Genomic DNA, 16149 nt, shown 5'->3' on the forward strand with positions numbered 1-16149 from the left:
GTTTCAGGCGCAGTTGTAATGTTGTAAATATATACTGAGTTAAACATTTTGATCTTCTTGTAGAAAAGCAATTTATTTGCACTGAAAATGCAAAAGACGTTATTTCACATTGTTTCTAGGAATTTAAGAGTTGTTTTGTAGAGATACATTTTAATTTTCGAGGCAGTTTGGTTGAAACGCCCTCCTGGTGTATTAGTGTGCGTGTCGAGTTTTATAAGATTCGCTTTACTTCGGAAGGGAGTTAATTGTTCTAAAAGTTCAGGATTTTTCAGGTTCCTGATTTTGTTTAAATAAGTAATAAATCATCAAAACGAAGCAGTTTATTTTTAGTTCATGTCATGAGTCCCGGGGGTGGGGTATTGTCTCTTTCCGTGTGCCCGGGGATGGGGAATAGGACGTCAAAAACACAAATGCCCGGGGGTGTGCCCGGGGGAGATGGTAGCAGGTTGAATTGAACCACGCATTATATAAACATCTGCGCTTCTGTGATCAGCTAGACCAAACACATACAAGGTTTATGCAATCTACCGGACATTTTTATTAATAACAAGCCACCTTCTACTGCAATGAACAAAGAATATCTCACCCATACCATGCGTGTTGACACAAAGATAATAGACAACGATGACAATTTGAATTTACTACTATACAAAGAAGCCTACCATATCAAGCGTTCAGCACCATCCTTGAACAATGGTTTAAAAGCTAGCAGAGAACTATGCCTATTCTCCTGACATTAACGTCTTGTTTTGTATTTTCATATGCATGTCTTGAATTGCTAATTTACAATCTTTCAATATATAAATCATAGCTACTTGTTGTCACCTTAGTCTGAACTATAACAATTAAGTACACCAACGTTTCCTTGCATTTGTTGTCCATATCAATGACAGGATGCATCACATTTATTCTCTATCCCTTAAAATTATCAGCGGGTTAGGTTTTTTTGTCAAAGCAAAAGGCGCTCTACTAATAATAACGCCTTAGTTACGATCTTCATCCTACGTCAACGTATTACAATGCAACCTGTCAATCTAAATTAGAGCTAATCTATTTGTATCCTTTTAATTTCCGTAGTTAAATTGTCCCAAAACAAGATTGATACAGGTTTCTTAAGAAATGCACTCACCTGCTCTATGCTTGTCCTTCGGGTCGACCTGCGAAGTTGCCTGCGAAGCAAGCGTCTCCGTGAAGTCTTCTGCTTTCCATATTTTGAATGAGCGCAATTTCTGCGCGGTCAAACAGCGAAAAATGCACAAACAGAATTGCTTGCTGCATAGGCTACCTGCGAGGTACTGAAAACAGCAATTGTTTACAAAGTAGCTGAGAGTAAGATGTATTTGATTAATTAGTCAAGAAAGCCTTTCAGGCAGCTGGTACTGATATCGCATAATAAAGATGAAGGCTGAAAGATTGTCCCAAATAATCTTGGCCTAGAAGCGAAGCTTCGAGGGTGGCATTGAAACTTTAAGGACAATATTTAACCCGATGAAATTATCATCCGATATACCAGCAAGCCGGAAAGTGGTTGTTTATTTATTTAATCACACTGCAACACGCGTGCTTTAGCGTGCAAAAGACAAAACAACCCGTGCAGCTAACTGATTTACAAGATTTTATTAGACTGTGATTCAATTTGTTAGGAAGTATAACTGTAAAACTTCCTTCCTCTCTTGCAAAATGTCAGGCGGTCGCTTTATATGAAATCAGACGACTGTTATCGTCTGGTAACCAATGTCCGATTCCGTACCACGTGAGGTGTTTTGTCCAATGAGAACGCACGTAAATTAATTGGTGGTTTGTAACAACAGACAAAAAAGTAATCCTTGCTGTAAACCTAACATAAGGAGAGTTATCAAAACAGCTTATACTTTCCTTTAATATTTGTTTACATGGCCGTTTCATTTTCCTTATAAAAAAAAGCTAGAGACGTTTGCTTGTGGGTACAGGATCACAACGCTTGAATGCTTTCACATGTCAGTGAAGGTTAGAGTGAGCGTCACAATAGCAAAAAAATGTTCATTTAAAGCCGTTAATTGAGAAGACGCAACCGTATTCTCTTTTTCACATAAAATTAATTAAATGAGAAAGAACATGCGACCAAAACCAAAATCAATAAACTGAGGATTAAACGGCTTAGCACTTGGCTGAGCACGTAGGAGCTTTCTTTTTTTCTCAGGAAGACATAGCAATTCCAATGAATCCCCCCCACCCCGCCACTTGTATGTGAGAGCTGACGCCATTGCCTTCTCTCGAAGGCTATCGCCCACTTCGTTTTTCGTCATCACGCATGAAAATTAGAGCTAACACCTTTGCATTCAATTAATTTTCACGTTAAATTCTTCCAAAAAGAGATTTTTAAAACGTTTTCTTGAAAGAATGCACTCATCCGCTCACTGCATGGCCTTCGGGTCGACCTTTGATTTTTCGAAGCAGCAATGGTTTTAGGAACAAGCTTCGAAAAACTCTGTGTAATTAATTTGTCAATAAACCCATTCATGAGACTGGTTTATCGGAGGAAACTGTCCACTGCTTAAAGATTGTCCGATAAATTAACAGTTGGCCGAGCAAACACAACCAAAACATCACCAATCCATCGTCTATTCCGTGTCCAAAAACACTCTAGCGACGATCAAGTTCACAATTCTTCACTTAACATATCGGTGAAGGTTAGAGTAAGCGTCATGATTGGAACAATGTTCATTTAAAGCCATTAACTAAAAAGGTACAACCATATTCTACTTTCATCTATTTTAAGAGCGGAGTCGACAAGAAATTAATCAAATGAAAAAGAACATGCAACCAGAAAGAAAATCAATAAACAAAGGATTAAAGTGCTCGACACTTGGTCGAGCACGATAGATTTATCCTTTATGGTATATTCGAGGGGAGAGAAAGGAGAAGGGGGTAATCTAAGGGAATCTTTTTGTATAAGGAAGCAGGATCTTTGATGTGAAAAATACTGGGATGTTAGTGTGAAATTGTGACATTAAATATTAGTTAAGTCATATCTTATTTTAAAACATAGGCTCTCTAAGCCAATAATAAATATTCGTGGCTTAGTTTATTTTGTACGTTCCTTCATTCTATGTTTGCGCGGGAAACGCTTCCACTTGTTTATACCTGTTCTTCTGGTTGTTTTATGTTTCCGCTAAGAAGACTTACAACTCGAAACTCATGCCTATTGAATAAGTAATTATAATAGATCAGGGCCAATATTCTCGCTATGTCTCTACCCTTCACTGTTTTTTTACAGCTTCCAAATCTGCCCTTTCTCCTAGCTAATTACTAAACAACGCCTCCTAAATTATTTCTTTACTTTTGCTGAGTCAGTGTAATAGTTTTCTATGGCTTCGTGGCTTCGTTTTTTTTTTTTGTTTTTTTAGGACGACAAACAATTCCAATGAATCCACCTACCCCCTCCACTAGCCGGTGAAACCTGACGCCATCGCCGTCTCTCGTAAGCTATCGCCTTGTTCATTTCCGCCATCATGCATTGAAAGTCGAGCTAAAACTTTGCACTCTCTTAATTTTCGCAGTTAAATTCTTTCAAAACGAGATTTATAAGGGTCTCTTGAAGGAATGCACTCATCCGCTCACTGCATGGCCTTAAGGTCGAACTGCGAATTTGCGAAGCAGAAATAGTTTTACAGACAATCTTTAAGAAAGCTGTATGTAATGAATTTTTAAATAAACCACTTCAAGCGATTACTATATCGGAGGAAAATGACCAAGGCTGAAAAATTGTCGGAAAATTAAACACTTGGCCGAGAAGCAAACCTCCGAGAGCAACTGTAAAACTTTGATGATAATCTTTAAGCCGAGGGCATTATCTCCGGCTGGATATGCCATCATTCCCGAAAAGACTTCCTTTGTAGAATCCTTACTTTACTTTGGAAAGGACAAAACGGCCGAGTGATAGCCTCTGCCTGATTGCAGCTAAATAACTGCTAGCTAGTTAATTTACTAGTTGTTGCTTTGTTCTGTCGATGAAAAAGTTTGGGCCACTGTTATCAAATCGGACGACTTCTATTAACCGTCCGATTACGAAAGTCCCATACTGTGTCACGTGCCGTGTTTTGTCCAATGACAACGCGCGTATCAGTGGATTATATCTCCAGTTTTCCTCGTTGTAAACATAATGATTATAGTAGAGTTGTCCAAAAAGCTTCTACTTTCTTGTAATATTCACTTACGTGGATTTTTTTTTATTTTTAGAAAGAGAGTGGAAGAGGTCGTCACTTGCGAATCAAATGTTTTCACAGCTGCGTTTTATCAAAACAATGATACTTTCCCTTTCGTCCTTCAAGGGGGTTTACACATTTAAAACATTACCAACCCATTGATTATTCCGGGTCCAATAAGGGTCATAAGACTCTTGCGACGAGCAAGTTTACAATCTTTGGAAACCTTAACATATCGGTGAAGGTTAGAGTGAACGCCATCTACTGAGAAGACACAGTCATATTCTGCTTTTGCATATTTTGAGACCGGAAATAACCTAAAATTAATTACGCAAGTGACAAAGAATGTCCGACCAGAAAAAAAAAATCAATAAATAAAATAAGGCGGCTTAAGACTTGGTGGCGCACGCAAGATTTTTCTTTTCCCATTATGGCACAATACAAGGGAGGGGAGGGAGGGAAGGGGGTTATCTAGAGGAAACTGTTTGTATTTGGAAGCAGGACCTTTGATTCTCAATGTAAAAAAATACTGTGACATAAGGCTACAATTAAAGGGAACTGAATTTTAGAAGTCAGCTTGTAAAAAGTACTATTTTAGACTTCATATTCAGGGGGCATTCTCAGCAATCCCCCTACCCCGCCGCTCACCTGCCAGAGCTGACGCCATTGGCTTCCCTCGTACGCTACTGCCCCGCTCGTTTCCGTCATCATGCATGAAGAGGAAATCAACATAAAAAGGTAGTTGCTTAGCTAATAATAATAATAATAATAATAATAATAATAATAATAATAATAATAATAATAATAATAATAATAATAATAATAATAATAATAATACATTTAAGATCTTTAGCTTTTACATACCACAACGACTTGTACACAATGTATCTTTCTCGGTTAAAGTCTCCCATAGGAAGATTAATAAGGGTTTCGTGAAAGAATGCACTTATCCGCTCACTGCATGGCCTTTGGGTCGACTTTTATAGCTGCGAAACAGCACTCGTTTTATAAACAATCTGAGGGAAAGCTCTATAAATGAAAAAGCCAACAAACGCATTCCGAAAACTGGGTTATGGGTGGGAAATGTCCAAGGCTGAATGATTGTCCGAGAAATTAACATTTGGCAGAGAATTTAACCTCCGTGGGCTACTGTGAATCTTCGAGGAAAATCTTCAACCTCATGGAACTATCGTCCGCCGGATATGCATCCAATCCCGAAAGGACCTATTTTACTGAATCATTATTTTACTATGGAAATAACAAAACAGCCAGTGATGGCCTCTACGTGATTGCAGCCAAATAAACCAGAAGGCTAACTAATCTATTATATATTCATTTGTTTTTCTCGTCGAAAATTTTGTGGCGACTGTTATCAAATCGGACGTCCCATTGTACACGACGTAACGTGTTTAGCCTAACCGAACGCGTGGAGGTTGATCGGTGGGTTTAAACTCCAGAAAAAGGCAGTTGTCCTCACTATGAACATAACATAAGGAGAGTTTCCAAAAGAGAATCTACTTTCTTTTAATATTCACTTACATAGCCCTTTTACTTTTCCTTTTAAAAATTACAGCTTGGTGAAAGTTGTCACTTGAATTGCCTGTCCGCAACCCCAGAGCGTTTCTTTCTCAGTGGCAAGTCTTTTGATGTACGAACTAGTTCGCGTAGTTGTCTTGTTTATGCGTTCCCTTTTCTCTCGGGGACGCTTAACGAGCCAAATACGCAAAATACCAGAGACGCGAATGACTTCGTCGAGAAGGAAACGTTCTTCTAGGATTGTACACAAAACCCAGATTCCCTGATGTGGGAATGCTCAGTGTATTATTGGTTATCATGTGCTGTATCAATGAACGAAACTTCAAAACGGAAAGAATGAGTGTGTAACAATATCTTTAGAAGTCCTGATTGTTGCGGACAATACTACTTTTTTGGGCAACGAAGCGCCAGGTCCGAAATATCAGATATCACTAAACTGAAATTTTGGCCAAGTTTTAGTTATCAGTTAAAGATTTGGCCAGTTGTAAGTTGTTGAATTTTATATCGTATTCACTTGATTGAATTTGACCGTATGTCACTATTGCATAGAAACCACTTGAATGGTTCCTTTCAGAACGATTCTCAAATAAAACAAACACGCTTGTTACACATTTAGCAAGTTAAAGGCACAACCTCGTCCCCAGAGAGGTGAAGAAAAGAGACCCTGGGATCGAGGTTGATTAAAAACAATTCATTTTTATGTACTTTGAAAAACTAACGGAGTCGATACAAAGTCCCTTCACGCATTTGCTATCAGACTTATAACTTAAATAGCTGGAAATTTCTGTGTTTTTTTTTTTTTCCTGTTAGAATGGAATGCGGCCTTTTTCTAATTCCATCGTTTTACTTTTACACGGGATAAAACTTCCACTTTAAAGTGCCACTACGACGAAAATTGCTCTATTTCTTTTCGGTATTATTCTTAACGCCATTCAGGCTGTTTTCACAAATCCAATCCCACGTTTCTACTGGTCTGCGGTTTAACGCATAACTTGACTTGTGACGTCAGGGACTCAACGAAACATCGCATCTCTTCGTATGCAACAGAGCGGTTAGGTGCTATTCTCGACTACGTTTAGGCATGTCTTCACCGTTTTCGCCGTCTTTGCCGGCAATATCTTCTTCAAGTCCTTCAGAAAGCGATGCAGAGTCTAGTTTTGACGTAAAATGTGAAATGAGAAAAGAAATGTGTCGTGTATTCAGCACGTTTTTCCAGCACGTTGGGCTCCGAAAAAAAATCTCGCGTGCGTGATAAAAATCACGATTTCATCTTAGCATCGATCGATCTATTTTATCTATAAACTATCGAAAATTGCAGCAGATAAAAAGCAGCGAGCTGTAAAAAACTGTTTTGGAATGTGCATGTGGTGTGGAGATGATAAATGTGAGACGTGTCAAAAATTTCGCGAGGAAATGCAACACTAAGCGAGATTATAGACTACAAAACTTCTTTCACCCTGCGACGGCTTCGCTGCAAAATCGGTGCAGATGTTTTCTTTCAAATGGTCGGAATAGCCAGTCCTGGATTCAAACGTCTAGCGAGACCTTTCATAGGGTATGCACGCGGGCAACAATCGTTTGTAAAATGGTCAGAGCAGACAGGGAGTTTTCCCACAGGGCCGGGATTGAAGTTCTTCCGGTGAAGGGACACGAAATTCTTCCATTTTAATCGGACACGCTGCCGCTTCTAGGCGAATTATGGATCGAAACTGCAGCTTCGTCGTTATCCTTGATCATGGTCTTGGACTTGACAGCGCCAACCAGGCATATTGTAGATAAAACTGGAAAAAAGGACTTTTCCGAAGGCACACACTTCTTATCCGCTCTGCGCTGCATACAAGATTAGCCACGTTTGTTTTGATGCGTTGAGTTCTTGACGTCACTTCCTCTTTACGACAATTCGGCCCAACTCTCAAAGTTCTGTCCTGGTCATTTTTGAATCCGGTAATAACAGAAAGCGAAATCGGCTCGAATACGAAATTCAAAGTCAAAATAATGGGACTTCCCGTAGGAATTTTGACTTGAAACTTTGCGTGGTAAGTAATAATTAAGTACTTTTACTCTTGAAATATGAAGAGAGTAGAATAACCATATCTTTGATCATAGTTGCACTTTAAGGCTTATTCAGAAGTACCGATTAATCTGGCCGATTTGGATCAATTTGAGGAAGAAAATGAGTGAAAGGAAGAAAATCGATATCACTATTATTTGAACATTTTCTATAACACTATCTAGAACTTCTTGATTTGGAAAATATTTTATCTTAAATGATTATTTTGTTTAGTTTCACAACCTCCATATTTATCAAGTAATACTGTAAGGGGAGTTGAACTGCTGGTTGCCATAGATGATTTTTATGATGGAGTAATTTTGCTACAATTACTAGAATCCTTTAGGTTTTTGTTTTTCGTATGTAATGCGAGCAGTATCTCGTTTGTTCGAAAACTTAAGTAAGCACGACGGATTCGAGGCGCTAGCGCCGAAGCTGCGAACAGTGCGCCCCTCGAATAGCACAAGCGAGACCGCTCGCATTATATTTTTCGTCCCTTTCTATACCTCGGTGGGATTACCAAATTTACAAGTTAAAAAAGCGAATTTTTGTACTTGTCAGTAAAATGGTGATTTCGTGAAAATGGCCTGTTTGGCTTATGGTTTGTGCAACACAATGCTGTTACACCAAATAACTTTGAGACGGACGTCGTCGTCAAATTAGGCTTTCGTTTGTAAACAAAGTAAATGGCAGTAATAAACATTCAATTAAGTTATTCCAGGCATAACGATTGTAGAAAGCAGTTTCGGGCAGCGCCCAAATTGCAAGAGGGATTAAAAATGAGGGAAGACTCGCCTTCTTTCAGACTTCCATGTCTTTCCCTAGCTTTGCTCTCGGCAATGGTCGTCTTCACGGAGAAATAATCCGTCTGAAAAATTATCCCGTGAGAACACGACGGCAATTGGTTGTTGATGAGCCCACACTCTTAGAAGGATAGTTTCTTCTCAAATCCACCTAAATAAACGGATAAGGGGGCTTATAAAATCAGGTGAATTGCCCATGTAAATTATTAGCGTCTCGTTCCGTTACAGACGCGTTACTGTTGTTTAAGATGGATATTCCGTCAGAGAGAAAACTGAATAATCATGACCTAAAAATGGCCAACACATAATGGTGACTTTAGATAAAAAGAAACAGTCAAATATGCGTCTTATTTCCGGCACTAAATTATTAATATAACAATAAATACATTTATTGCCATTTGAAGATTGCACATTATCAAGTCTATGCCGTAAATAAATCGGTTCACGTGCTCGCTAACCAGAGCTTAAAATAGAAAAAACAAAAAAAAAAAAAAAAAAAAAAAAAAATCAGAACTAACAATCAGCCACCTTCAAACATTCAGCCATTAACAGAAAGAAACCGACAGACTATGTATTAAAAATTGGTTCTCGTCTGTATTATTGTTACTTATTTCAAAATTTTACTTCTCTCTATAGAGTATTATAACTGCATATTTTTCGTTTAACAAGTACCAAAGATAAATCTGTCGTCCGACTGCTAAAGCCCACTTAAGATCAGTCCTGACTTGGGTCATGCAATACCCCGCAAAAACGCGAGCTTGTGCATGTTGGGAACAGCAGTAAAGTATGGGAACAGCAATAAAGATGGTTTACTATAAGTTGTGAAACTTCTGACAAAGAAGAGTGGATAGGCGATTCACATAGAAACTCGACATTCAGTCTTGCAGCACTACCGACAATAATTATGTGGAATATAAGTCTGCCCAAACAGCCTCGGAAAAAAAAAACGCAAAAGACGAGCAAATTGGATGGACAAAAAGTCACTCGGTCGTTCATTTTAGTTTTATAGAACAAAGTCTTTTCGTGGCTAAAGTACCACTTTTGTCGACGCCGTACAAAGGACTGAATAACATCCACATACCAAACATTAAGTAAAAACGTTTAACATAAGGCGCTTACTGGCTTGTGTAACAGTGAAAACGAACAAATTCCATGAGATGTAACGCAAATGGCTACTCTTTCAATGAACGTGCAATTGCAAACAGTATGAAACTAAGGTTTCTTTCAGTGCGACAATCAATAAGATAATAAGGTTTGCAGGGCTTTTTCTTTTCATATTGAACAGGGGAAAATATTCCCTGCAGTTAAACAAGAAAATTTGTCAAAACGGCGGAATTAGTCGTGACCCGATGATACTTGAAGTGGATTTCAAAATTATACTGCAGGGTAGACCATTCGGATGAAATTATTGAAATTATTTCAAAGAACCGTGATTTACAACAGTGTTAATTCTGGGCTACATTTAGTTTGTTGTAAGTTTCAATTTAGTTTCAACGTTTACTGTTATTGTTATACTAATTAGAAGATTACAAGCTCTCTCTAAACATGTCAATAATTATCGGGCTATTACTGAGTACGCTAGTTTGCCCCCCAAAAGGGATTTGAAAGAGGGGAAGGGAGGGTAGCAATCCCTCAGATAAGCAATGAGTTTGTGAATTTTCTTTTCGAGAAATGATATGGATCGTAAAATTTTGGTCTAATCATTTGAAAGCGGTTATGATTCTTAAAGTCCAACCAGGTCTGGACTGAATTGAAAGCGAACTGAATTTTAGAAGCCAGGTTGAAAAGGGGAGCCATTCATAATTTCCTATCAGTCAGCGGGGGGGGCATAGAAATTCCATGGACCTCCCCCTCCTCCCCAGCAAACCCTGGGAGAGAGACAGCTGACGTCATTGCCTTCCTCATGAACTATCGACCCACTCGTTTACGTCATTATGCATAAAAAATGTTACTCGGCAATTCTACAGTAAGCTAAGGTAGCCAGCTATGTTATAAACAACAGGAAACGTCAAATTATCAGTCTGGTTAAAATTGCTGAACTGTTACCAGTTAAAAGAGCTGAGTTGATAACTGCCTTATTACAAGGGACAAGAGAACAACCAGAAGCTGATCGATTCATACGTGATTTTAAACAATAGGCACTCAACTAACAATAACACCCTTAACATCTTCATCCGTTGGGTACCACGACAACGTGTGCACGGTGTATTCTGTCTATTAAGTTTAGAGCTAAGGTGTTTGCATCCTCTTAATTTTCGCAGTAAAGTTCTCCCAAAACGAGATTAATAAGGGTTTATCAAAGGAATGTACTCATCGGCTCACTGCACGGCCTTCGGGTCGACCTGTAAAGTTGAGAAACAGCAATAGCTTTACCGAACAAGCCGAGACAAGCACTATATGACGAATCAGAGCCAACAAACCCCATCAGGAGACTGGTATATTGGAGGGAAAGGTCCGAACAGCAATTTCCGAGAGCATGTTTGAGACTTTGAGGATAATCTTTAAGGCGAGGGCATTATCTCCTACCGGATATGCCAGCAATCACGAAAGGACCTGCTTTACTGAGTCATTACTTTACTTTGGAAAAGATAAAACAGCTAGTGATGGTCTCTGCGTGATTGCAGCTAAACAAATGCAAGCTAATTAGTTTGCTAGTTGTTTCTTTGTTTCTTCGAGGCTAACGTTTGGGTCACTGTTATCAAATCGGACGACTGTTGTTAACCGTCTGTTTACCGAAGTCCCATACTGTATCACGTGCCATATTTTGTCCAATGACAACGCGCGTAGTTAACCAGTGGGTTATATCCAAACTTTTCCTTGTTATAAACATAACAATAGTAGAGTTGTCCAAACAGCTTCTTCTTTCTTGTAATATTCATTTACGTGGCCTTTTTGCTCTTTTTGAGAAAGAGAATGGAAGAGGTCGTCATTTGCTGATCAAATGTTTCCACAGCTGCGTTTTATCAAAAATGATTTTACTTTCCCTTTCGTCCTTCAAGGTGGTTAAAAAAAAAAACAACAACAACCTGACAACAACATTACCAAGCCATCGTTTATTCCGTGTCCAAAAAACCCTCTAGCGACGATCAAGTTCGCAATTCTTGGAAACCTTAACATATCGGTGAAGGTTAGAGTGAGTGGCCTGATTGGAACAATGTTCATTTAAAGCCATCAACTGAGAAGGTACAACCATATTCTACTTTTCTCGACAAGAAATTAATAAAATGACAAAGAACATGCAACGAGAAAGAAAATCAATAAATAAAGGATTAAACGGCGTAACACTTGGTCGAGCACGAAAGCATTTTTTCCGTTACGGTGCATGGGAGGGGAGGAAAAGGAGAGGAAGAGGGTAATCTAAGGGAAACTGTTTGTATGAGGAAGCAGGATCTTTGATGTGAAAAATACTGGGATATTAATGTGAACTTGTGACGTTAAATATTTTAGTAAAGTCATACTTTATTTTAAGATTTAGGCGCTCGAAGCCAATAATAAATTTTCGTGACTCAGTTTATTTAGTTCCTTCATTCTAAGTTTGCGCGGGAAACGCTCCCACCTGTTATACCTGTTCTTCTGATTGTTTTCTATTTCCGCGGAGAAGACTTACAACTCATGCCAATTATAATAGAAATTACATTAAATCAGACCCCTTACTGAGTTTTCACGGCTTCCAAATCTACCCCTTCTCCTAGCTAATTACATTTTCTTCCCCTGTACCAATAAAACTAAACAACGCCTCCTAAATTATTACTTAACTTTTGCTGAGTCACATGTAATAATTCTTATTGGCTTCGTTGCATAGGATTCACACTTAAGGGGTAGGTTGTAGCCTAGTTTAGCTTGATGTAATAGCTGTAAGTGACTTCCTGTGAGTTAGCTTACAAAAAGGATGTGTTGAAACATTAAACGAATTGAAACTTGAGAGAGGGCTTGTAATTCTTGTTGCCTATGCTCAAGATCTCAGATCCCGGCGTACTTCTTGAAATAACCGAGTTGCTCTGCTATTCCCCGTGCCAGTACAAACTAAAAGGAACTGAATCTTAGAAAGGATTAAAAGGGTTAGATCAAGGGATTAAACGCCTTAGCACTTGATCAAGCACGGAAGCTTTTTCCTCTTTTTTTTTTTTTTTTTTTCGGAGGACAAACAATTCCAATGAATCCACCTACCACGCCACTAGCCTGTGAAAGCTTACACCATTGCCGTCTCTCGTAGGCTATAGCCTTGTTCGTTTCCGCCATCATGAATTAAAAGTCGAGCAAAAACTTTGCATTGGCTTAATTTTCGTGGTTAAATTATTCCAAAATGAGATTTATAAGGGTCTCTGGAAAGAATGCACTCATCCACTCACTGCATGGCCTTCGGGTCGACCTGCGAATTTGCGAAGCAGAAATGATTTTACAAACAAACTTCGAGAAAGCTGTGAGTGATGAATTTTTAAATAAACCCCTTCAGGAGACTAGTATGTCGCAGGAAAATCACCAAGGCTGAAAGATTGTCTGAAAAATAATCAGTAGGCGGAGAAGCAAACCTCCGAGGGCAACTGCTAAACTTTGATGATAATCTTTAAGCCGAGGGCATTATGTCCTGCTGGATATACCAGCAATCCCGAAAGGGCTTCCTTTACAGAATCATTGCTTTACTTAGGAAAAGACAAAACAACTAGTGATGGCCTCTGTGTGATTGCAGCTAAACACATCCAAGCTATCTTGTTTGATAGTTGTTTCTTTGTAAACATAACAATAGTAGAGTTGTCCAAACAGCTTCTATTTTCTTGTAATATTCACTTATGTGGCCTTTTTGCTTTTTTTTTAGAAAGAGAATGGAAGAGGTCGTCATTTGCTGAACAAATGTTTTCACAGCTGCGTTTTATCAAACATTATTTTACTTTCCCGTTCGTCTTTATGGGGGTTTACACATCTAAAACATTACCAAGCCATCGTTTATTTAGTGTCCAATAAAACCCTTGCGACGATCAAGTTCACAATTCTTGGAAACCTTAACATATCGTTGAAGGTTAGAGTGAGCGTCTTAATTGGAACAGTGTTCATTTAAAGCCATCAACTGAGAAGACACAATCATATTCTGCTTCTGCATATTTCAAGATCGGAAACGACCTGAAGTTAATTATAATTACATTAATGACAAAGAACATCCCACCAGAAAGAAAATCAATCAATAAATAAACATTAAGTGGCTTGACACTTGGTCAGTCGAACACGCAAGCTTTTTTTTTTTTTTTTTTTTGTTCCATTATGACACAATACAAGGGAGGGGAGGGAGGGAAGGAGCTTATCTAGAGGAAACTGCTTGTATAAAGAAGCAGGACCTCTGATTCTCAATGTGGAAAATATTGAGACATAAGACTGAACTTAAAAGAAACTGAATTTAGAAGTCTGGTTGAAAAAGGGTCCATTTTGGATTTCATATTCGGGAGGACATTCCCAGGAATCCCCCTACCTCGCCGCTGGCCTGTCAGAGCTGACGCCATTGGCTTCTATCGTAGGCTACCACCAAGTTCGTTTCAGTCATCATACATGGAAATGTAATCGATATAAAAAAAGGTAGATGCTCTACTAACAATAACATATTAAAGATCCTTACGTCGACGTGTGCACAATGTCTAATATATTTGCATATTACTTCTTAATTCTCGCGGTCAAATTCTCCCAAAACGGGATTAACAAGGGTTTCGTGAAGGAATGCACTCATCCGCTCACTGCATGGCCTTTGGGTTGACCTGTAATGTTGCGAAACAGCAATGGTTTTACAAACAAACTGAGGGAAAGCTCTATACATGAATAAGCCAACAAACGCACCAGTAAGACTGGGTTTTCTGAGGAAAATGTCCAAGGCTGCAAGATTGTCCGAAAAATAAACATTTTGCAGAGACGAAAACTTCCGAGGACAACTGTCAGTGATACTTTGAGGTTAATCCTTAAGCTGAGGGCATTATCTCCCGCTGGATATGGCTGCAATCCTAAAAGGACCTACTTTACTGAATCTTTACTTTACTGTGGAAAAGACGAAACAGCCAGTGATGGCCTCTGCGTGATTGCAGCCAGATTAATAGTTGTTTCTTTGTTTCTCTCGTCGAACATTTTGTGGCGACTGTTATCAAATCGGACGACTGGTTATCGTCTGATAACTAAAGTTTCATTGGGTACCAAGTGACGTGTTTTGCACAACCAAACGCGCGGAGATTGATCGATAAGTTACAACTCCAGAAAAAAAGCAGTTGTCCTCTGACTATAAACATAACACAAGGAGAGTTTCCAAAAGAGTGGCTACTTTCTTTTAATATTCACTTACACAGCCCTTTTACTTTGAAAAATACAGGTCAAAGTTGTAACTTGCCGATCAAGTTTTCTCAAAGCTGCGTTTGATCAAAACTGATTTAAATTTTCCTTTTCGTCCTTTAATTGGGTTAACATAACCAAGCAACCGTTCTTTCCGTGTCCAAAAAAAAAACCCTAGCGACGATCGTTTGTAAATACAAGTTCTCAAATTTTGCTAGTTGTAACATATCGGAGAAGGTTAGATTAAGAGTCATAATAATGGAACAATGTTCCACTGAGAAGACCCAGCCATACTCTACTTTCACCTATTTTTAGCACAAAAATTGCAATTAATCAAATGACAAAGAACAAACGACGACAAAAAGTCAAGAGATTACAGATTAAATGGCTTAGCACTTGGACGAGCACGCGAGCATGCACCCTTTTTATCACAATAGAGGGGAGGGATGGGAGGGGAAGGGGGGTAATCTAAGGGAAACTGTTTGTATGAAAAATTTAAGACCTCTGATTATCAATTTTAAAAATGCCGGAACACGGAACAATAGGAAGTCTTTCAATGAACAAAAAATAATTGTTTGGCTTTTAATACTTATCGATAAGTATCCTAATATACGGTTGCAATATTACAAAACAAATGAAGCGCTCAGTCTCATCTAACATGGATCATAAGAAATTTCACACGATGACCTTCATTGGATATGAACGGCCAGAGTGGATGTCCAGATGTTCGTTCAATTTTAAGTTCTGTTTAGCAGTTGTTCAATGCTGGGCCATCTTTGTTTTCCATCTACCTAATTCCTCTAGCCGAAAGTCATTCTCACAACAAATAATTTATCTAATTCCATTCTTTCCTTTTATTTAATTATAGTTTTCTTTATTTTATTTATTTCCACAGAAAATTATGTGAATAAATTGTACAACGATAATTTTTGGGTAAAGGACGATCGTTCTAAAATGATCAATTGCTGGAATTTCGATAAGCTAACTGCAGTTCAGAATTTCCTTCAAATAATAAAATTAAATAATGAAAAAATAAATAAATAAAGACAACTAAATAATTCCTATGTTGGAGGGGAAGGTGGGGAAATACCTCATCCCCTGTGAACGTCCGAGGGTTAAACAGGCATTTAAAAAAATATATTAAATTGAAAGGAGCCTTTTAAATCTGACGTGTAAGGGTTACATCTTAACCTATAGATAATGGATTTCCACTGGAAAACCCTTTAAATGGAGCCAGAATAATACATTCCTGAGCGGATAAATATGATGATGACGAAAA

The sequence above is a fragment of the Pavona decussata genome, unplaced genomic scaffold, assembly GCF_977016875.1.
Source record: "Pavona decussata unplaced genomic scaffold, jaPavDecu1.1 SCAFFOLD_289, whole genome shotgun sequence".
NCBI classification, from domain to species: Eukaryota; Metazoa; Cnidaria; class Anthozoa; order Scleractinia; family Agariciidae; genus Pavona; species Pavona decussata.